Source organism: Cyprinodon tularosa, unplaced genomic scaffold, assembly GCF_016077235.1.
Source record: "Cyprinodon tularosa strain WSP-4 unplaced genomic scaffold, ASM1607723v1 ctg29, whole genome shotgun sequence".
NCBI classification, from domain to species: Eukaryota; Metazoa; Chordata; class Actinopteri; order Cyprinodontiformes; family Cyprinodontidae; genus Cyprinodon; species Cyprinodon tularosa.
Genome location: NW_024038996.1, coordinates 1,071,833 through 1,094,437, shown reverse-complemented (window position 1 = coordinate 1,094,437; position 22,605 = coordinate 1,071,833). Strand labels below are relative to the sequence as shown.

Below are 22,605 nucleotides of genomic sequence, written 5' to 3'. Positions count from 1 at the left end.
GGGAATAGTTTGACTTGAGTGCCAGCCATTGGTGCGATGGGGGCCTAGGATAAAGGGGTTTATCCTGCAACTATATAGTCACTGGTATGAAGCTCTATATAAGGACACACCTAAAAGAACTGAAGTGGTTGGTGCTGCTTCTTCAGTACCACATGTTATAAAATGAGAAATTATTCAATAATAGAACTGGAAAAGTTTGTTAATGGTCTGCAGAAACAAGTGTGGGAGGGTACACTGGGTACAACAAAAAAAATATTCAAACTAGTTGTTAACCTTAAAATGTCAATATGAGGAGGAATACAACTATCTCTAAAGCCTCGACTGTTTAAAAATTTTGTTTTAACTTGACAGCTGTAATTTGCCAACATCTATATAAGATGCCTGTATTGATATCGACTTTCCTTCAGATGCAGATTCTCCTTTCCTGCAACACCACTTCCCAAGTCCCGGCGGCAGATATCATTGCTGCAAAACCTCCTTAGCCCATCTGCCAATTGTGCAATTACCAGCTTTCCAACCTGTTCTGTTGGGCTAGGAAATCACAGATCCACCCTTCACCCCAATCTGCCTCAGTGTCTGCACTTGTTTTAACAAACATCTTGTCTGTTGGCAGCCCCGCAGACTGAAACCACAAGGCAATCTGGGGTAATTTAAAACCAATGTCGACTATCTCCCTCCACCACGGCCAGTTTAGAGCTTCACAATCCGGCAGCTAAGCCCCTCAGGGACTGATAGGCCTTTTCAGTCTGGCCCTATTTCACTTATCTATTGGCAGCTCCTGGCAACTTCTATCTCAGCACCGAATTGCATGTGTATGTTCTCTGTTTGGGGACTTTGAACTGTGGGAAGGGATTTAGCCGATCAATCTCAATATCATTATCAATCACGTCTTGCTGTTCACCAGATTGATTTGGGGGGAAATAAAGAAGTTAGAGGGAAGATTTCCACTGATAATCTCCCCGGCTGAGCTGTGAGCTTGTCAGCAATGTTGTTTCTAGGGTTTGTTTTTCCAAGAGAAACTAACAAACGACATCAAGCATAACAGCATTAAATCAGGATTTAAGAAAAATAAACATTGCAATCTAAGCTCAAAATAATTACATTTTATATTATGGCTCACAAGTAAATAATACATAAATAAAATTGTTTGCCACTATGTGTAGCTCATTATACCCCCTCTTCTCTTTTCTGGGGCATTTTTTTATTTTATTTTGTCTTGTCAACCAAAAATCAGCTTGATGAATGTGCTTTACATCAGGGGTACAACACAGCTTCTGATCAAATGCGCCCATGTGCATGGTTAGATGTACATCGGAGATGACAGGCAGCCTTCTCCTCAGATATGCTAAATTTTGACAGATGATTTTCCAGCTATGTATGCCGGCACGGGGCCCCGCGTTCTCTTCCACTGCGCCTGTCAAGAACTTCCAGTAAATGACTTCAAATCCATCTCCATTCCGCACAACCTGCCAGGCACCAATTAAGATGAATATGGATTCTAACTCAGAGACATGGAAGGTCCTTATTGTCATTTTCCCTCTAAGTGATAAAAATGAGCATGTAGGAGGGGGAGGATGTGTTGAAGTACGTCGTGGTGATGATCTTAAAAATGAAGCAGATTTTTTTAATTATCTCAGCTCCTAAAAATGAGTAAGGGGGATTCAGTCCCCTTTAAAGAAACTACCCACCACCCCGCACCTACACCACAGAGTGTTTGTTTAATACACTATTTGGCTTTTGGTGCCGCCAGACTCTCACTTGACAGTAACAAGGCTGGTTGACAATGGCTTCTGTGTCGTTCCCCCAGCATCCTCATTCCAAGCTCTGTAAACAGAGAGAGCTACAATACGTCTGTCTCAGTGCCTCTGCCCTGCAGAAAGAGAAAATGATGCTGCTTCCTATTCAGCTTAATGCCTGACAGAGAGAAATCGGCTTGTTTGGCTCCCATTTCCTGGTGTTCAGCATGCCCCCAGGAATGATACGGTGGCTGAGCACAAGAGGCGCTTTATTAAAATGACTGTTTGTCTGTTGTACAAGTTAAAGCAGCAAATGAGAAGATGTATTTTGATCTGTTATGTTACCATGCTTTATTTGTCCAACGTCAAAAAGAAAAATTGGAATAGAAGAGAAAACCTTCTGCTGAGTTCAAAAGCTGGTGAAGCAAATTCCGAAGAAATAATCTAATGCACAATGTTACAGTAAGAACTGCTATGACTTTGAAATAAAAATCTCACTACGGTTGGCTCAGCATTTGAATCTGGCTAACATTTCAATTAAAGAAAATAAATGCTGGCTAGGGACCTGCCATTGCTAGCCTAAAAGGTACACTTACTAAAAGGCACAATAAATGCCACCCTTAACCTCAATTTTTTTTTTTACTTTTGATGCAACAGCAGCTAACTTTAATGTCTCACTGAAATTTAGTTTGATGTATCAACAGAATAGTGCATATTTTGAAGTGGGAGGAGAACAATAATTCTTTTTATGAATAAAATTAAAACATTTTTACATATATGTGTTTAGGCCTTGCTAGTTTTTCCTTTTGGGGGCGGGTGGGGTTTACGGTACTAGTGGCTCATTTTATTGGACAGTAGGCTGACAGGAAAGAAGGTATGAGAGAGGAGGAGAGACATGCGGCAAAGGCCAGATTCAAACCCGGGTTCTAAGGACTAAGGCCTCGGTACATGAATGTGTGCGCCAACCACTGCGCCACCAAAGCACACCCAGGGCTTTCTAGTTTGACACTACTGAAATGCAAAAAGAAAAGTTCCAGTGCAAGAAGCTGCCGTTTGATTTCACTAAATTTGTTAAATGGAGCTTAAAGGCTGATTTATACTCAGAAACCAGATCGTCTGCATGTGTGTCGCAGTTAACGCAAATGTGCCCCCGCCCCTTTCCGCAGAAACCCTGGTGTCCCTCTCCAAAATTGTAGGTGACCGCAGACAGTGCCGCAGACACTGCCATTGTGGGGAACGACTTGTGAAGTTAGACCAGCTAGAAGAGCGAGGTGCGCAAGAACCTGGAGCCCCGCTCTTTTTCACCATCATGTCCCTCCATCGTCGCACAAACTTCCCCCTTGCACTTTAACACTTCCTCACCGCCTCGGCCGTATCTAGATAGTGGCGTTGGATGTAGGAGTTTGCCCTGAATTGAAGGGTTGACGGTTCACCCGACTCCGACTTTCAGTGTCGTTGTGTCCTTAGGCAAGACACTTCACCTGCATTATCTACTGATGGTGGTCAGAGGGCCCGGTGGCGCCAGTGTACGGCAGCCCTGCTTCTGTCAGTGAGCCCCAGGCCAGCTGTGGCTACAATGTAGCTTGCCACCATCAGTGTGTGAGTGTGTGCGTGAATGGGTGAATGAATGTAGTGTAAAGCGCTTTGGTCAAGTCTCCTGACTTGAATAAAGGCGCTTATATAAGTACATGCCATTTACCATAGACCCTCAGCTAGTTTGCGATTGTCCCTTTTGCATTGTAACGTGGAAAAACAGCACAGACCAGGCTTCCAAATTCGGCATAAATCAAAAATACCTGTGGGAGTATAACCAGCCCTTCACTGTGTTGTATCTGAAATTCTAATTTAATCAAGAAGCATCACAAGGACCAATAAAAAAAATCTGATGGGTCAGTGGCAAATCTTTAAAAAGGGTTTGAATGATAAAACATTTCTAAAAATGTTACAGAGCACTGGTTAACTCCTCATCTGAAAACTTGAAAAGAATTGCTCCATTCCGACCTCTGAGAAATAAAGCGAATTTGGAGCACCACAGAAAATCAGAAATGCTTGTTTGTAGGATGGCCAAAAATACCTGTTATTAAGGCTGCTACAAACATCAACAGTGGTGAAACTTTCCTAAATTGTTTTTTAGCAGTGTTTCTTATTTATGTACCATTTAGTCAGTCGTAAATTTATTTTTTTCCATGTTTATAAGGCAAGATGTTTCAGTGCTGCTTATACACACAAAACACTTTGTATAACAGCGTTTTGTCATTAATATTGTGGTAATAGTGACCCTGATGGTCAATATGAACACTGAAGAACAGGGGCGTCCAAAATATGGAAACTGTGTGATTGCCTCAGAGATTAAGTCACTCTGACCTCCCAATCGGAGTTTCAGGGTAAATAGAAATCAGTATATGCCATAACTGCAAACCTATCAAGATATGGCAGTCCTTCTAAACTAAAAGGCTGGGCAAGGAGAAAACTAATCAGAGAAGCAGTGAAGGAGCCAATGTTACCTCAGGAGGAGAAGCAGAGATTTGTAGCTCTGATAGGGCAGAGCAATTCAGATTAGACTAAAATAAAGTTCCCATTCTACATTAAAGCTCAAATAGTTTGTTAGTGCAAAACTGACTGTATATCACCCTTAGCACACTCCAGTAAAACCTGGTAGTGGTAGCATTATGCTGTTGGAATGCTATTATATATAAGGTACCACACAAAAACTTCTATACTGTGTGATACACAAGCTTAGTCTGCCCATTGCTAAAAAGCAATTTTTTTCTACTCCAAGAAGATTAAATGCAGAGAATATGCCCAACAATTAATCCTTCTGGGGACGGCCCTCTAACCTGAACCTCTTCAGTCGTCCTAATCGCTTACAAAATTTGTGAATTCTGTTCAGCTAAAAGGGATAAAATGCTAATGACAATGCTAATGTCAACTTCAGTGCTTCCACCTCCTTGCCTGCTCTAATTTGTCAGACATGCAAGTAACAGCACCAGAAATTAGCCCAAAGGGAGAGCTCCTCTAGAGAAGAGAATGATTATGTTTGATCATGGAATAAACAACATTAACATGCTTTGTTGGTTTTCTTTCCAGAACTCAAATTAATGCTTGTTTTATGAGTGTAGGAGGAAATAATTCGGGGTTGAATGTCAAAGTATCTGTAAATCACTAATTGGAAAATGAGGAAAGCAAAAAGAAAGGTTGAATCAATCCCTCTCTGGTAGGAGAGAAAATATAGGTCACATGGCAAAGATTCCACATCCTGGCAGAATTATCAACTTGATGAAATATCATTACTTTGCTTTTGTATTATGACATATTGTCAATCACACACTGCACGTTTAATCTCTCGGTGCGCCACGGCACTGAGTTGGGAACACCTGATGGGTAGAGACAGCGCACATGTGGAAAGACGGCTGCCTGCGCAGGTGAAAGGGTGCCACGAGGATCTGAGCTCTGCCTTGACAGGTGTGGCTCAAGAGATTTCAGTCCCAGTGGGAGCTTTTTTTAAAGTGCCATCTCAGGGTCTTCACCTGCACACTTCAAACAAATTCAGACCCTTTGTCTTTTTGCAGAACCCACATAAATCAGCTAACCTGAAAGAAAAGTGCTACGGCCCAGCCTAATCCTCCTGGGTCATGTGGAGCCAGTGTGGAAAGCAGGAGGCGCATGAGGCCAGCTTTCAGGCGTACTGCTTGTTCCGACCGAGTTCTTGTTGTGCTCTTCGACAGAGCTGTCCTGAGGCAAGCGAGTGAAAGTTTCATTTAGAAACAGGTGGGAGGAATCACATTTTAGAGTAATAAACTCTTACAGCCATGACATTTTAGGACAAAACAGATAATTAGAGCAACATCACCAACACCATTTAGCAGAACATTTCCTTTTAATGTGACGGCATAGCTTCTGCACCACTTTGTCGCGGTAGCCTGAAGCAACTTCTGTAAATTACATCTTAATCAATTTCCTGTGTCGAATAATGCTACCCATTACCATAGCTAGATTGACATAAAGGATCTTATTAATTAGGGATTCACCAAGTCCACCATCATCACAATCGCATTAGCCAAGATTTATAGGTAATTTAAGTACTATCTTGCAGGAATTGTGCTGAATTCTGTCCTGCAAGGTGACATTGTCTAATTGTAGTTATAACACAGAGGATAACAAACCATGACTTCTTAACTTAGTGGTTCAAACTATTTATTTTATTCCTGTCTGGTTTGGGGAACTGTTCTGTTATAAAATTTGAAATAAGTCATACTGATTATTGGCTGGTTTACTGATAGTAGCTGGTTTAACACAAAGTGTGTCAAATTACAATCATGTTTTCTTGACAAGCTTTTCATAGTTTTTCATATATTAAATTCCAAAGTACTTAGTCTTTGTTAGATAACTCTTCATTTGATTTATGGTTAAGAGTATTTTTATTTATTTTTTTTGTTTTTTTTTTTACAATCTTTGGCTGAAGCTGAATTCAGTTTAATTATAGCTGCAATTCACAACACATCTCATCTCAAGACTTTGTAGAGACAATTGATTGGTTTGAAGTTTTCTAACAAAACTCATTAGGGTGTTTTTCAGATTGCTCTGATTTTTATCAGTAACATTAGGAGGGAGCATTTGAAAAGATAAATACTAATAAAAACTTAAGAGTGTTGGTCTCAAATTAAAGTCATAGTTAATTATAATAATACAATATCTATTATCAGTATTTTTCATTCCATAGTATTAAAGTGTAGTAATGAGAGTTTCTTTGATTACATTGTATTCGTTTAGATTGTTCCCAGCACCCAATTTCTTTAAAAAGGAATAGTTAATCATTTTAGTTGAAATCCTGTTTTGAGTTCCTGCTGAAACAGCTTTCCAACTGTGATTTCCTGGAGTCTGTGGTGGTTGCTTGGCAACGCCACAGTGGTTTTGTAGGAATTAAACAAATGGATTAAATACATTAATAAGTGAACCTGGAGTTGCATGCTGTTAGATTTCATCTTTGGACAGAGGAGCTTTATTTGATAGCAGTTGCTTATCTTTTTTATTTCCTTTGCACAGATTTCAGAGACATGTCGATGTTCTCAACATTTGGCAGGAACACAGACCAGGGACATTACCCAAAGCATCAAACTTTAATGTGAAGGCAGTGAGGCTATGTGCATACCTGATGTTACTGAAAAAACATTGAATATCCACATTTTCACATTGGCAAATCAGATAACTGTTTTGCCAATTCTGCAAGTGGTAGTGGTATTGATATTGCTAATATTGGTTTTACAAATAAACGACTCCCTGTCACTTATACTATATAAAATGACAGGAGCATATCCCTTTGCACAACTTTCTATAATCCGATTTCTCTGTCCTTTTTCATGCTTTTTTTAGTATAGGTTTTCTAGATTTTCCAAAATTGCTAACGGTGATAACCATGGATGTTAAATTAGTTTGTCTATAAAACCATTTTAATTACACACTACATTAATAATTTTTATTAGTTTAGTGAGTAAACAACCCATTAAACCCATAAAATACAGATGTTTTGCCTAAAACACTCAGTGCAAGGGATTGCCGTTGAGACAATGAGTTGATGCAATCAGCTCATTTTCCTGACAGAAAACTTTGAACTGATATGATCTGGTTGAATTGTCTATGTAGAGTGCATTGAGATTATCTGCATTGCGAATTGGCGCTATATAAATATGCTGTATTGAATATCCCTGAGTTCATGATGCCTTACATCCTAACAGAGTTCTGAGTAAACTTAGAAGAGAACCAGTCGCAAAAGATTTGGACTCTCCAACAGAGGCATGAGGTAGTTTTCCTCCAATTTCTTCTTTGCATTATACAAAACAATTGTAGAGCATTTGTTGCTGGAAAATCTTAATTAACTCTCAAACTAAAGAATATTGAGTCTTCCATTTCTGTGTATTCCCCAAATATAAGGTTGGCACCCCACTTCTGGTTTTCATATAGCTAAACCATTTAAATGTTCGAATATGCACACTTTGTGAACCCAACCTGTCATTCTTTGCTGTGTTTCTACAGCCAATGCTCCTTTCAGATTCTAGTTCCACAATAAAAACAGAACCGTAAACCTCCTAACACAGATTTGTCCTTATCCAAGATCACCAATTTGGTACACTTTAAGCAGCAAACATGGCATAGCCTTCACCTTACAGTACAGTATTTACCTGTTTAACATGGGTGGGATTTTTATTATGGACATCATTGACAACTTCCTGCATAACAGAAAGATGTAAAGCTCAAAAAGAAGAGATGATCTGTAAAGGTATTTGAATGTGCTTTACTTCATTGCTATTATTCTGACTGTGTATGTTGTCCAGATAAACTTGGGTTCTCTTCTGGTCATGTTAAAGTTTTATGCATCCATGAGCAATACACAAAAACCCTACAACTGCTCAATCTTTAATATTAAAGTGAAAATAACCTTTTTTGTTATACTTCTCTAGGGCTGAAACAATTAATCGGATTAATTGTGACTAATTAATCATTGAAATAATTGTCAACTAATTTAGTAATTGATTAATAATTAACTGGAGTATAGAGACTGTAAAACGTGCCTTTAGCTGATAGAGCAACCCACTTAGAGCAGAAATTATACCAAAACTGTAAAAAATAAATAAATAAATACATTTTGCATTTAAGATAAAAAAAAAAAAAAACAGAATTCCTGAAGTGAAAAAAAATTATTTCATGTGGTTTAATTTAATAAAAAAATCTTCCAATAACCTTTGGCTATCTGATTATTAATCGCTTACTTGAAAGATGAATAAACAATTTAATTGATTTGCAAAATTATTGTTAGTTGCAGCCTTGCACTTCTCTTTTTATCACAGTCATGCTGAGTTTATGAACTGTATTATCTTGTTACTTAGAGTTATTTCAGATCTAGGCCAGAAATTGAAAAACCTTGTAACTGGTCCAATATACAGGTGCTGGTCATAAAATTAGAATATCATGAAAAAGTAGATTGATTTCAGTAATTCCATTTAAAAAGTGAAACTTGTATATTATATTCATACATTACATACAAACTCATATATTTCAGATGTTTATTTTGTTTAATTTTGATGATTACAAATGACAACAAATGAAAATCTCAAATTCATCATATCAGAAAATTAGAATATTACTTAAGACCAATAAAAACAAAGGATTTATAGAAATGTTGGCCAACTGAAAAGTATGAACATGAAAAGTATGAGCATGTACAGCACTCAGTATTTAGTTGGGCCTCCTTTGGCCTGTATTACTGCAGCAATGCGGCGTGGCATGGAGTCGATCAGTCTGTGGCACTGCTCAGGTGTTATGATAGCCCAGGTTGCTCTAATAGTGGCTTTTAGCTCTTCTGAATTGTTGGGTCTGGTGTATTGCATCTTCTTCTTCACAATACCCCATAGATTTTCTATGGGGTTAAGGTCAGGAGAGTTTGCTGGCCAATTAAGAACAGGGATACCATGGTCCTTCAACCAGGTACTGGTAGCTTTGGCACTGTGTGCAGGTGCCAAGTCCTGTTGGAAAATGAAATCTGCATCTCCAAAAAGTTGGTCAGCTGCAGGAAGCATGAAGTGCTCTAAAACTTCCTGGTATGTGGCTGCGTTGACCCTGGACCTCAGAAAACACAATGGACCAACACCAGCAGATGACATGGCACCCCAAACCATCACTGACTGTGGAAACTTTACACTGGACTTCAAGCAACGTGGATGAAGTGCCTCTCTTCTTTTCCTCCAGACTCTGGGACCTTGATTTCCAAAGGAAATGCAAAATTTACTTTCATCAGAGAACATGACTTTGGACCACTCACCAGCAGTCCAGTCCTGTTTCTCTTTAGCCCAGGCAAGACGCTTCTGACGCTGTCTGTGGTTCAAGAGTGGCTTGACACAAGGAATGCGACAGCAGAAACCCATGTCTTTCATACGTCTGTGTGTGGTGGTTCTTGAAGCACTCACTCCAGCTGCAGTCCACTCTTTGTGAATCTCCCCCACATTTTTGAATGGGTTTTGTTTCACAATCCTCTCCAGGGTGCGGTTATCTCTCTTGCTTGTACACTTTTTTCGACCACATCTTTTCCTTCCCTTCGCCTCTCTATTAATGTGCTTGGACACTGAGCTCTGTGAACAGCCAGCCTCTTTAGCGATGACCTTTTGTGTCTTGCCCTCCTTGTGCAAGGTGTCGATGGTCGTCTTTTGGACAACTGTCAAGTCAGCAGTCTTCCCCATGATTGTGTAGCCTATAGAACTAGACTGAAAGACCATTTAAAGGCTTTTGCAGGTGGTTTGAGTTAATTAGCTGATTAGAGTGTGGCACCAGGGGCCATCAATTTTGAACCTTTTCACAATATTCTAATTTTCTGATATGATGAATTTGAGATTTTCATTTGTTGTCATTTGTAATCATCAAAATTAAACAAAATAAACATCTGAAATATATGAGTTTGTATGTAATGTATGAATATAATATACAAGTTTCACTTTTTAAATGGAATTACTGAAATCAATCTACTTTTTCATGATATTCTAATTTTATGACCAGCACCTGTAATACCAGACAAGTTTTGAAAACATGGCTCCACAGAAGCACGATATATCAGCATTAATATCAGTGTCGGTCAATATTTGTCATTTCTAAGCATATCTGCATCGGTCCAATAAGTACAGCTGGGCCAATATGAAGAACCAATATTTATTTCCTTGTCATGTGGTATTTGTTGACCATGTGACTGTTACTATAATGTAGCTCATTCTTGTGGAGGTCTAACCGAAGCAGAGAAGCAAAATGGTTGGTTGTCATGGTGTCCTTTTGGCCATAATGGCAATAACAATATCAGAAAACAGTATTGGCACAGATTTTCATATTCATGCATCTCTACATGGCACATTAATCATAACACCCAACCAGATTTTGCAGCCAAGTAGTCCTGAGCAATTAGCATATCATGCAGCTATTCAATTCCTGTTTTTTAACCTCTTGATTATTGCTGTGACTAAGTTAGATCACATTAATTTATAATAAATAGCCAATTAACATAATCTATAGCTACAGTTTCCAGACTTTCCAATTTTGATGAAAAAATATTTTAACCAAGAGAAAGATACTTTTACATTTTCTCCTTCTTATTATTGTCTGTTTTAATTTTCCAAGATTTTAACAATAAGTATCACATGCATTTATAGTCTACAAAAAGCTAAACATAAGGAAAATCACATAACTTATTCATGTTTTTATTAATGAACCACATTATAATTAACAAAATAATGCAGCTCACATCTGAAAGCATAACTTTTAAGCTTATATATTATTAGTTCAGACAGTGAAGTTGTATAAATAAGTCAAGGTTACAAAGGGATTCCCTGACTCATTAATATTATCAATTTTTAAATCTAATTATTGTGGGACTGCTCATGACCTATTTTCTGATTTAACTGTTCCAAACCTTATCCATCACTGAGGAACCTTTAATGTTTTAAATGGAGCTCCAGCCCCTGCCGGGTGTTCCTCCGGGAGACCTTGCAGTCCCCCAATCCCACACCTCTCGTGTCCCCAGCAGGAAAAGAATATTACGATCTTTCATCTCAGTGAATGATTGCAGATATTAATATGGAGGGAAAAGAGATTTCTCAAGCCCAGTACTCCTCTGATCTCTTGTTACAGTACCATTTTTTTCATTAACAGGGTGACAGGTCTGTATAAAGTCATAATGCAAGCACATTCTCACCTGACAGTGGAGGGAATTTACAATGGAGGATGGCTCGGGTGAAAAAAGGGCAAATGAGGGGAGTAAATGTGAAGAATGAAGCAAAGGTTACCCTAAAATATCACAGCAAACCATTTTTTATCTCACAACAACTCAAAGTGCTGGGATATTATCACATGCCATCAGAGGACAAAACTTTCTTCTCCTCCAACAGGCCGGAAAGTGACCACAAAAATGTTGAAATCAAAAGTCCCTGCCATCACCCTAATCTTTAACTCCCACTGCTGATTTGTTGATTGTGTAAGGTTCTATTCTACATCAGGTAAACATTTATCACTAGCAAACACCGTGACCAAAATGCATTAATACAGTTTGGCTGTGGGGTGAGTCTCATCTACAGAATGCTTGTGGCACAATTGGCTTCACTTATCTGGAGTAGAACTTTGTATTAACTGCTAAAACGGTGTGAAAACAAAGTTCTCCTGCTGAACTTTCATCCTTCGTTACTAGAAGCTAGTCTTGTATGATGGCATCGCTATGTTTAAATCTGTCAATGTGATGCCTCAAGGCTTTCTTGAGGGGTTTCACCATCAGGATGACCACAAAGGTCGGCATCTTCTCAATCCTCACACTAGACTTGAGAAAAATGTCTCTTCCAGTCAAAAATCATTTTTGCTTGACCATCCCAAAGGCCTTTAGACCTATATCGGGTTGACTCGAGGAGCCAAGTCAATCATAGGATTAGAAGGCTGCCAAAGGCTTTTTTCTCACTCCAACACTGCGGCACTCATGCTTCATGTTTGGGTTGTTCTGACATGGTCTCAGAAATGTCAAGGATTCCAAGAGCGGTAAAATACGAGTGCTGCAAGGCTCCCAACTGTCACAGATTCAGGTCATTGGAGAAGAGACGAGGGGACGGGTAAATACAGAAGATATATTTATTGTAACATTTTCTGAAAAAAGTAACAACAACTGTAAGCTTTACCTTTCTGAAATAACAATGTATTTTCTGGAGTTTACAATTATAAGATCAGTCTTTGAAGCTGCAGTCCAAATGGTTTCTAATCTAGTAATTTGTTGCCATGGGAAACCCCCCAAAAAAGAAAATGGGATGGAAAGAACACAACCTTTTTGTGAAATATTACACACTTTTCTATTATAAGTCTTTCTATCTAGCAGGGAGCACCTGTTCTATACATTGCATTTGCTTTGGAATAATGGGTGCAGAACATACTTAGTCCTTCACTCAGTAAAGTTATGGTGGATATTTTCAAAATCATCAGGTTTACACCAGAGTTCGTAAAGTCTTGAAGACTGGTAAAAGATAGATATAGCAATCTGAGGATCGGCCTACAGTAGCAAATCTTCATCTGTGCAGACAAAGCATCAGCTAAGTATATCATTAAGTGCGCTGATTTTATAAGCAAGGGGGAAAACATTTAGACTATACTTACATATATTTTGAAACATATTGGACGGAGACATTATGTATATTACAGTATTAGATGTGCATAAACACAAACCTGGATTGTTGTAATTTCGAGAAACTTTGTGATGGAAGTATTATGCAATACTGCCCACCCACTTATTATTATACACATGGGCAAATATAAATGTATAGTATAGAAAATCCCTTTAATTTCTCACAATTCATACATAGATATGTGAAAATGCATGGAGGGGCAAGCACACACAAAAATATGGCCTGCTGAATAAGCCGCAGTGCTTATTACTCTGACACCAGATGTTTAAGCAGAAAAGTGAAGAGAAATTTTACCCTGTAGCCATCTGTGGTGCTGCCCTGACTATATAGCAAAAAAATAAATAAAAAATGCTGCTGGCTTGAGCACCTCTCAATTTTCCTTTCCAGCAATTAAAACAGCTCCAAACTTAAGATTGGGTTCTTTCAAGTAAAAGAGATAAGGAAGTTACAAAAAGAAAAAGAAAAAAACATATGCAAACACAAACAATCAAGAAAAACACAAACTCACCAACAGATTGGGAGTTGGAAAACTCTCAAACCTCTAAATGAGAAATCTGAATATGATGATAACAAGCAGCTGGAAAGCATTTGTTCATCAAATGGAAAATGCTGTATTTCCAGGAAGATGTCTGCATAAATTAACAACCTGTGCATGATTTTTATATTCACAAGCTAAAATTTACAACCATTAAGGTAAGAAGCAGCAAAGTAAGCAGCAGAATATTTCTGTGGAGGAAGCTTGAAGCTTTCGCTCTTAATGAATTAGATGTGTGAAACTTTTCAGGAGGCATCTTCCATTTCACACACACATTTCATTAACCTGCAGTTCATTCATTATTGCTGTGGGTGTGAGTTAAAGTAGCAGCCACATATGTAATTGCGTTATCGAGGTTGTAGGGCTGTGGCTAATTACTGGCTGAGAACACAACAAAAGCCACTTAGACATCAGCCTGACGGAACGACCCACAATGGCTTATGACAAGAGCTGTCTTGCCTGAAATTTCAAGGGGAGACGTGATAGCGCAGTAATTTATGACTCATAACAGAATCACATCATCCCCATAGCATGAAAGATGACATGGGGATGCTGAAATAAGTCAACAAGTTTTCTGCTCCAGAACTGATAGACAAGATGTGACAACAAACTACTTGCAAAAGGGAATCTTTTGCCTTAAGTTTAGATTTAGCACTATTCTAATCAGCAGTTGGTCATGGCGATGATGCTGCTTCTATAAGACAAGTCACCCAATAGGAAGCAATAATCTGGCAGTGAGTTAGCGACCTATAAGGCTGTTATTTGACATCTTCAATAGTTATTATTAAGATTGAACTCACAGCAATAGAAGCATAGTCGGTAATTCCCTAGAAAGTGTCAGCCATGTCTGAATCTTCAGAACTTTTAAGTCTTCACGTGTCCTTTATAGGCATTTCAGAGTGTCAGGAAAAGCACGGACAAATTGTTTTCAAGCTGTTTTGATACCCTAAGGCAAGCTTATGGTTTGGTGACTGCCTAAACAAGCCAAAAATGTCAAGAGAGTACAGCTGTGTCAGTGATATATATTAAAGTCATGTAAACAGGTCAGTGGTGAAAAGGTGAGAATTAGTAAACACCTCTAGGGAGGTGTGCTGGCATGCTTCCCTGGAAGAAAATCTTGTACCATCCATCCATCCATCCATCCATCCATCCATCCATCCATCCTCTGTCACGCTTATCCCTGCTGTAGTCGAGAGGGGTGCTGGTGCCTATCCCCCAGCTGTCTAGGGGTGAGAGGCGGGGTACACCCTGAACAGGTCGACAGTCCATCGCAGGGCAACACAGAGACAAACAACCATTCATGGACACACTCACACCTAAGGAGAATTTAGAGAAGCCAATTAAGAAAACAGCCATGTTTTTGGTCTGTGGAAGGAAGCCGGAGTACCCGGAGAGAACCCGCACATTCTCAGGGAGAACATGTAAACTCACTGCAAAAAGACCCCGGGCCAGGAATCGACCCCAGAACCTTCTTGCTGAGCAGCCCAAAATCTTCTACCAATTAAATTAAAATCAAGGCTATTTCTCACAATTCTAACACAATTTCATTTAATTTTCTTACATTAAACAATAAACGCTCTGTCACCACCTATTCACACCTTTTTCTGTAGTAGATGGAAAAGCTGATGCTAAAGAAACTAGCTAGGGATGGTATTCTTATAAGCTAAATGTAACTCTAGCTGGTGTAAAACCTAAAGAACGCTTTGTTGAAAGGAAGATTTGTAAAAACCACCTCATATGGACAGATACAAATTACAACAAATTACACAGAATGTCCAAGACTGCCTAACGCGAGTTGTCAGAGAAATCATGTTTTTGTTTTTGTCAGCTCTCTTGTTCTGTGACCACAATGACGATAACGTAACCTGCCTCATGGCTACTAAAATTCATCAGATATCATCACTGTAAAGTCTGCATGTATCAGCAGTTATGTTACATCCACGCTCATCAGATGCTTATCCCTGAGTGTCGCTTGGAGGGAACTTTTAAGAGGACTAACACAGGACACCATGGATCAACCTTAGAGGATGCTAACTACAAACACTAGGGAGAAATCTAGTGTGTAAAACATTGGAGGATGAGTTGACTTAAAATGAAAATATGATATAGATTGTTGAGAATGCCTCATGAATTGCACATTTTATTGATAATTATCCACAGCACATGTGACCTCGAAAATCATATCCCTATAAAAAAACGAAAAGAAAAAAAAAAATCTCATGAGAATTTAAAAGTACCGGTATAATAAGTATTAGCGATATGCTTTATTCTAAACTCAAATTTCCTTGTTTTTTTGTATGTTATAAATCTTTAGCTGGGTGAAAAAAAAGGTTATCAGCCTAGGAAAAAAAACAAATACAGCTGTTTGGAAATATGTTTGCACATGAAAACAAAGACAGCTGTGGTGTGAAAACAAACCAGGTAAGCATTTAAAACCAGTATTTTTATGCCGAATAGTGTACAATTTAATAAACTTTTGATCTAAATGGATCTTAGCAACCCAAGATCCTAATGCTTAAGGATAGGGGGGTTCATAATCATGATTTAAAAAGAGTAGAATGGGGATTACTCTTAGATAATCCCAGCTGATACTATGATGATACTGCAGTTTTATGTTTTCTTATTATCATGGTTGGATCGTTAATCAGCCAATAATAATGGAGAAAGAACAGTGAGGTATGCTGCCTGCATAGTACAAAATTTAGACCCGACATACCACATAAACTTTCAGATATAAAATATTATTTCAATACAAAAACATACTGTGGCAGAAGCATTGAGTATTGTAATACCAATACCGATTGCAACTAGTATTGTTATCTGTACAACATGTAGAAATTGTTATGATTACAGAAAATTACTGTTGAAACCCAAAAAGCATGCTGCTTAAAATGCAAAAACCTACAAATAATTGCATGATAGCAAGTCTTTGTAATTACTAATTGCACACATATGGTAGCGGCATGATAGTGAAATGATATTGCACTTTGAAATTTTGTGCAGCTTTATTAAAGAAGAGAAGCATTACTAAGGAGATCTTTCATCTCACTATTTGGTAATATACAGAGGAATAGATTAAGATGGGTTCAAACCTCTAGCAGTCTTTTACTTACTCTTGCTCATTTTCAACCTCTTCTTATAAAAAGTTCCACTAAAGACTTCATCCCACAAGTGAGAGGAAGCTGAAACATCGTCTGTCACCCGGCCTCCCTTATCTTCTCTCCGACACAATGTCTGACTCACAGCAGCTCTGAAACTTCCCATTTGGAGCTCATGAAAAGCGCTTTAGACGAGACATCCACAGCAGCATATTTCCTCTCAATCAAAGCCTTACAAAGGAAGAAAAGAAGAACGCAGATGCTGTAGAGTTATCCTCATGAATCTCTGGCATTTTTTTTTTTTCCTTTATCCTCCTGTTGACAGCTTGTCTGATTCGGATAAAGCCAACCGTACGTTTGAGCGTCTTTCATTGAATTGGCTGGAGATATCTCCTACACTGACTGACCTTGAGAAAGAGCTCTCTACTTTTCATCAAATTTAACAGTTAAGTATTCATTATAATTGTTTTGTATAAGAAATAGGTCTCCCTAAAAAAATGGAAGATAATGTAGAAACTCTCCATATGTTTATCTCTAGAAAAACATTTTGTTATACCCTAAAGGCCCAAAGGTTCAGACTCTAAGAGTAGTTTATTTTCTCTCTAACGTTTTTATCTCTCTGTTCACATGCTGTTCTGTGTCCATTTTTTTCATCGGCGAGGGTTTCTCCTTGGCAGGAGCGATTGCTTTCTACAACATTCCCTGCGAATCAGAGAGACATGTCACATCGTTCCAGTGACAACCAACGACTACCAATGCATCTGGGCAGGCCGCCAAAGCGCCAGGCAAGGCAGGAAGAGCCCTGGGGTGGTGGAGATGGGGGCTGCATGGTCCAAGGAGACAGCGGTTTAGCTCGCTGGTGGCAGCATCAAAACCTCACATCACATGCCTTCACTCAAAGTCCCTTACACATCATGTGTCGGGAGATGAAATCAATCTGCTTTGAGAGGCTGACTCTGATGCAGAATGTCTTAAGGCTGGCAGAGACAGGAGTCAGAGTCTAATATCGCATGTGAGGGTGAAGGATTGGGCAGCAGAGACCTGGGAGGTCTTCTGATTCACCCGCCAGTCAAGCTCTGACTCCTTTCTGTTCATTTGCTAGACCACGGTCTACAAGGTCAACCAACTTTATTTCCCTTACATACTGTATGCATTTAAAGATATGTTTGACATCAAGATTAAGAGTGAAGCACTCCACTGCCATAAATAAACACTAATTGGAAGCTAATTTTCTTAGTTCTTGCCTAGCTGATTTATTGCCTCAGGGATCATATGAATTATTCATTAAAGTGGCAAAACAGCTTTATGTGGAAACCTACAAGGCACAGCATTCATTATGCTATCACACAGAGTGATTCCAGGCACTGACGGGGAGTATTAGAATAATATGCATATTGGGTATTCTTTTTTTTTTTCCTTAGGCATTGGCAGGCTGTAATGGCGCTTCCGTTGGCAGGGACTGAGAGGGATGTAACCACCCCTTGTGGCTGACAAAAACCCCTTGTTTTGACAGAGGATTGAGCAAGGAGGGGAATAAGGGTTTCAGCCATGCCCTTGTGGAGAGAGGATTAAGCTGTGTGGTCGAGCTGCCTGGTAGAGCAGGCCATGTTATCGTGTCAATCCTTGCTCCTGTGGCACCCCAGATCTTCCTTGCACCCTTTGACTGGAAAATAAGCACCTGGGCTGGCCGTAGGGAGCTCATCAACCTTGCAAGTCTCCCTTAGGAGGCCAGCTGTATTCTACTTCCTACAGGATCTCAACCGCTGACAACCAACGAGAGACAATTCAGAGACATACCTGTTGTGTGAGGCTGTTTATGCTTCGGAATGAGCTTTCCTTCCTCGTTATCACTTCTTGTCTCCCCCCACTTTTTTCCTGTATACAAGCTCACAGTGACAGCAGCAGAGCGGGGGGATATGAGTTGCACAAGGAAAAGTAAAACAGAAATGTCAGTTCAAAGCAGGGGGAGAATGTTAAATGGCAGCCGGCACCTGGCTGAGGTATCCATCATCCCCAGCGCTCCTTGTCTCCAATGATATGTCTTGGCACCGGAGATACCTCGTCTCCAGAGGCCTGCACTAGGTCCTCAGGCTTCAGCAGCATCAGTGTGAGGAAAACAAAGAGGGAACACGGAAGAGAGACGGCTGGTTTTCTTTGCATGTTGATATCAAAGGTTGGACTCGAAGTTTTCCACCAACTATTTGCTGGCTGTTTTTTTTTTGGTAACATATGCTTCTGCAAGTGCAGAGTTAGTTGAAAATCGTTCTTGTTTTCCAAAAGTATCTTGCAAAAAATGTATAATCATTCAAAATATTGGGTTTTACCAAGATACATTCTCATCCTTATCAATAATAAGAAGAAAGCCAAAAAGATTATCTGTTTTTCATTTTTTTTTCTTCTACATACAAAGTTCTGAAAATTGGTACATGTATTTGCATATACTGTAAACCTAATAAATCTGTTTTGTAATCAACTTTTTCTGCAAATAAAACTTTAAGTCTTTTGGGAAATAAGATCTACAGGTTTTTCTTTGCATAAAGTCTCAAGCTCAATCAGTTTGGAAGTAATGGGTCTAAAAAGCAATTTTCAAATCAGGCAAGGATGTTCTCTCTTTGTTGATCTCTGAAGCTTCTCCAGAGTCACTATAGGCCTCTTGGTTGATTTCCTCATTACTGCTAACCTTGGCTGCAGGCCTCCATTTAGGTGGACTGAGCCTTGATAAAAATAATCCCAACACCGCTTTAAACTGCAAGGAATTATTACGATCTGTCTGGTGGGTATTTTTATTACCCCGTTTTATTAGAAATTTCCTGCTTGAATCTCTGATGTTTTTGCCAGAAATAAAACAAAATTATTCACAGGTAGTTTACTAATTAGTTGACCTTCGAAGCCACTTATGTAGGCAGGATTTTATTCAGGGGAATAAGGGAGGCTAAATGCTATTGGCCAACACATTTTTAATATTTTTATCTTTCTTTTAAAAAACACATAGAAATAAATAAAATGAACCCCATTTATCATTTCCCTTCCAGTTTATTAAAATTGTTCGATTTGTTTTCATGGTTAATAAAACCCCTATAAAAAGCACAAAGAAGATTATGGTTATAACATGACAAACTATGAAAACATTTGAGGGATGTGAATACTTTCTCAATGTATTTTTTTAATTAAAAATAAAAATAAAAACTTCTAAATGAATTCTGGTGGGCAGCTCTTTATATTGACTGAGTTTATTCAGTCTGGAAGGCGTCTGGTTTTGGCATCATGACACGAAACAGCAGCTTCCCATTTGAGCTCCCCCCAGGTGGGATTGACGCCATGGTCAAGCTGTTATCAAGGGTTGTCAAGCTGTGTGTACATTTGAGACGGACAGTCTCAGGTGATGGTTGAAGGAAAATTGAATCTTCTCCCCAATGGAAATTGGCTAAAGTGGAAGCATACAGAAGACGGAAACCAATAAAACGAGCTGACAGTTCTATCTGATAGTACCAAGGATGTCAGCAATAAAACCTTTTGGAGTAAACAGCATCTTCATTCAAATAAAAAAAAATAAAATAAAAAAAAAAAATGAAAAATTGCATATGAATGTGTATAAATGTGTCATGGCCTAGCACTTTAGCTTTGGATGAGAGATAACAATTTATGCCCCATTTGACTTACCCATCTGTTTAATACATAAAGCAGCAGTTAAATACTGAGCTCTCTTGTCTCATTTGGTAAAGGGGTTCTTAAACTACTACTCAACCAATAAAAAATCAAGAAAAATAAACATTGAATAGATATCTTATATAGCACAACAGTTTTGCCACAAAAACAGCAAAAAAGTTAAGGGTACTTATTTATTTGACACTAACAGGAAATCTGCCAAAAAGGGTGTGCATGTTTGGAGAAAGTATCTGCAATTGCAGTGTCAGTCTCAAATATTACTGATCCAAAGGATCAAAGTGTTTGTTTTAGGGAGCATCAGCATCATGGTAAGTTGTTGGGGTGTAATTCAACCCATCTCTGCACCCAGTCTGGGTGGAATTCTACATGACAATAACTTAGATATTAGAATCAGGTGGTTTTCTGTCCTGCACCAAATGGCTGTTTCATTGTAAGAAATCTGAAACAGTGCAGCCAATTTAAGAGATCACGACAGACAGACACACCCAATGTCTCATGATTGTAGCATTAAAAATTGGAAAATCTAAGGAATACAACAGGGTGCAAAAGAAAGAAATCTATAGATGTGTATGATTGAATTTAAAACCTTAAATTTAACAACTGTTTGTGGAAAAAACAGAGTTATTTTCCCGACATTGAGTGTATTGCCGTAATAAGAGGTCAAAAGTCAGTTCCAGTGGGGACATTTACAATGACACTTAGTCTGTACATATAAAAAAAGCTATTAAGAGAGAAAAACTTACATTTTATGATATACAGTCACATAGTGATTCAATAGAACATTTATAAAAAAAAAAGTTATTAAATCATGATTATTGAGAAGTTATCCGTTAAATCCAGACACAGAAAGTAAAGGTGAGTTTTAAGAGTAAATGTCAAGTCCTCCCACAAGAAGATAAGCCTTGACGCCAAACAACACTGAGTTCCACTGTGTGTGTTCTAATGAATTATAAAAGAGTAATGTGCACATTGCTAAGAGCGTCTAGCTTAGCTGAAGAAAACAGTACTCCTGTTCAAGTGTATAAGAGGAGCTTTGACATCACCAAGGACCTTATAATGATTTAGAGCCAAATTTTTTATTCTATTTCTTCACAGATAAGATAATAGCCTGATGAGCACACAACACAATGTGACCTCGTCAGTTGACCCTCTTTATAGCAGGAAAATTGCCTTTAATGACATGCTGCGGAAACGACATAAAAGAAAAACTTTTCAGCTTTGACAATTAACACATCCATAGAGAAATCCGCGTGTAATAAATATGACAGAACAATGTTAAGGGGAAAATTCTGGTTAGCCTAAAGTGAAATGTTTTTTGTAGCACGTTCGGAATCAAAATGAGATGTTTGATCTAAAAAGTTACAGCTACACAAGTTTCTGATTAAAAATCCAGTGGACATAATAAGCTCATTTTCAAGGAAGAAGGTGAAAAAAGTGAGATAAAAAGATATGCATTGCTGGGGCTGCAGCAGCACACTTGGGCTTTTGAATTTATGAGGCCAGCCAAGAAAGTAAAGCACATTAATTATCTTGAAGAAAATGAATCTGCATGAATGCATTAACAGAAAATTAATAAGACTAATCCTAATCTTTCCTCTCCAAGTCAGGTGCTCCTGGAAATGCTGGACAATCTTTAGGGATTTCCTAAATTAAAATTTTGACACTAAAGCAAAGACCTGGTTATTATAAATCCATCCCCCTACCTTCACTTCATCTTCTAGCCAAAATATAGATTTTTTCTGTTGTCACTGCTGAACAAGGCACTAATTGCCGCTCATACATAATCTTTTATGGAAATGTTCAGCGACTTTGATCTCCCTGCGCAGTCGAGGACAGCCAGATCACAGACTCGAGCAAGATCTGTCACTTCAGTCAGAAATTGAGAAGTGAAGTGGAAGCAAATCTGATTTGTTGTGATGCTTGTCAGCCTGTAAGCCCAGAGGATGTTTGATCAGGTCATTACATGTAGGGTCTAAAACAACACGGTCAACCAGCCCAGAGCTTTCATCACAATCTGTCTTAGATGTAGACTATTGAACACAGAAGATTAAAACACCTTTTATTTTCAGGGTTAATCTCTCCAAAGCTACACTGAAACTACCCCCATGCTAAATTTAAAGTGTATTTTTTATCTAATTTTAGGTGCAGTAACCCTTAAGAATCCTGACACTGTCTGAGAATCCTGCTAGTTTAACACAGAAAAGCAATTTTGATTAGATGATGGACACTAAAAAAGGGAGGCATCACCATGTTTGAATAATTAAAGAGCTTAAAGAGCTTTAAGCATAACATAAGAAAACCTCTCATGCCAATCATAAAACTTTCTGTCTTTAAGAACCCAAAAAAGATAAAGATCAATAAAGAATGCAAAAATTCAAAAAGCT

At 38.6% G+C, this 22,605-nt stretch overlaps 1 protein-coding gene across 11 annotated transcripts in view; it reads right to left on the bottom strand.

The window, feature by feature from the left end:
- Nucleotides 1-22,605, bottom strand: part of LOC119787187 (receptor-type tyrosine-protein phosphatase mu-like) — a 237,019-nt gene that overhangs the window by 191,687 nt on the left and 22,727 nt on the right. The gene's annotated exons all lie outside the window — the stretch shown is intronic.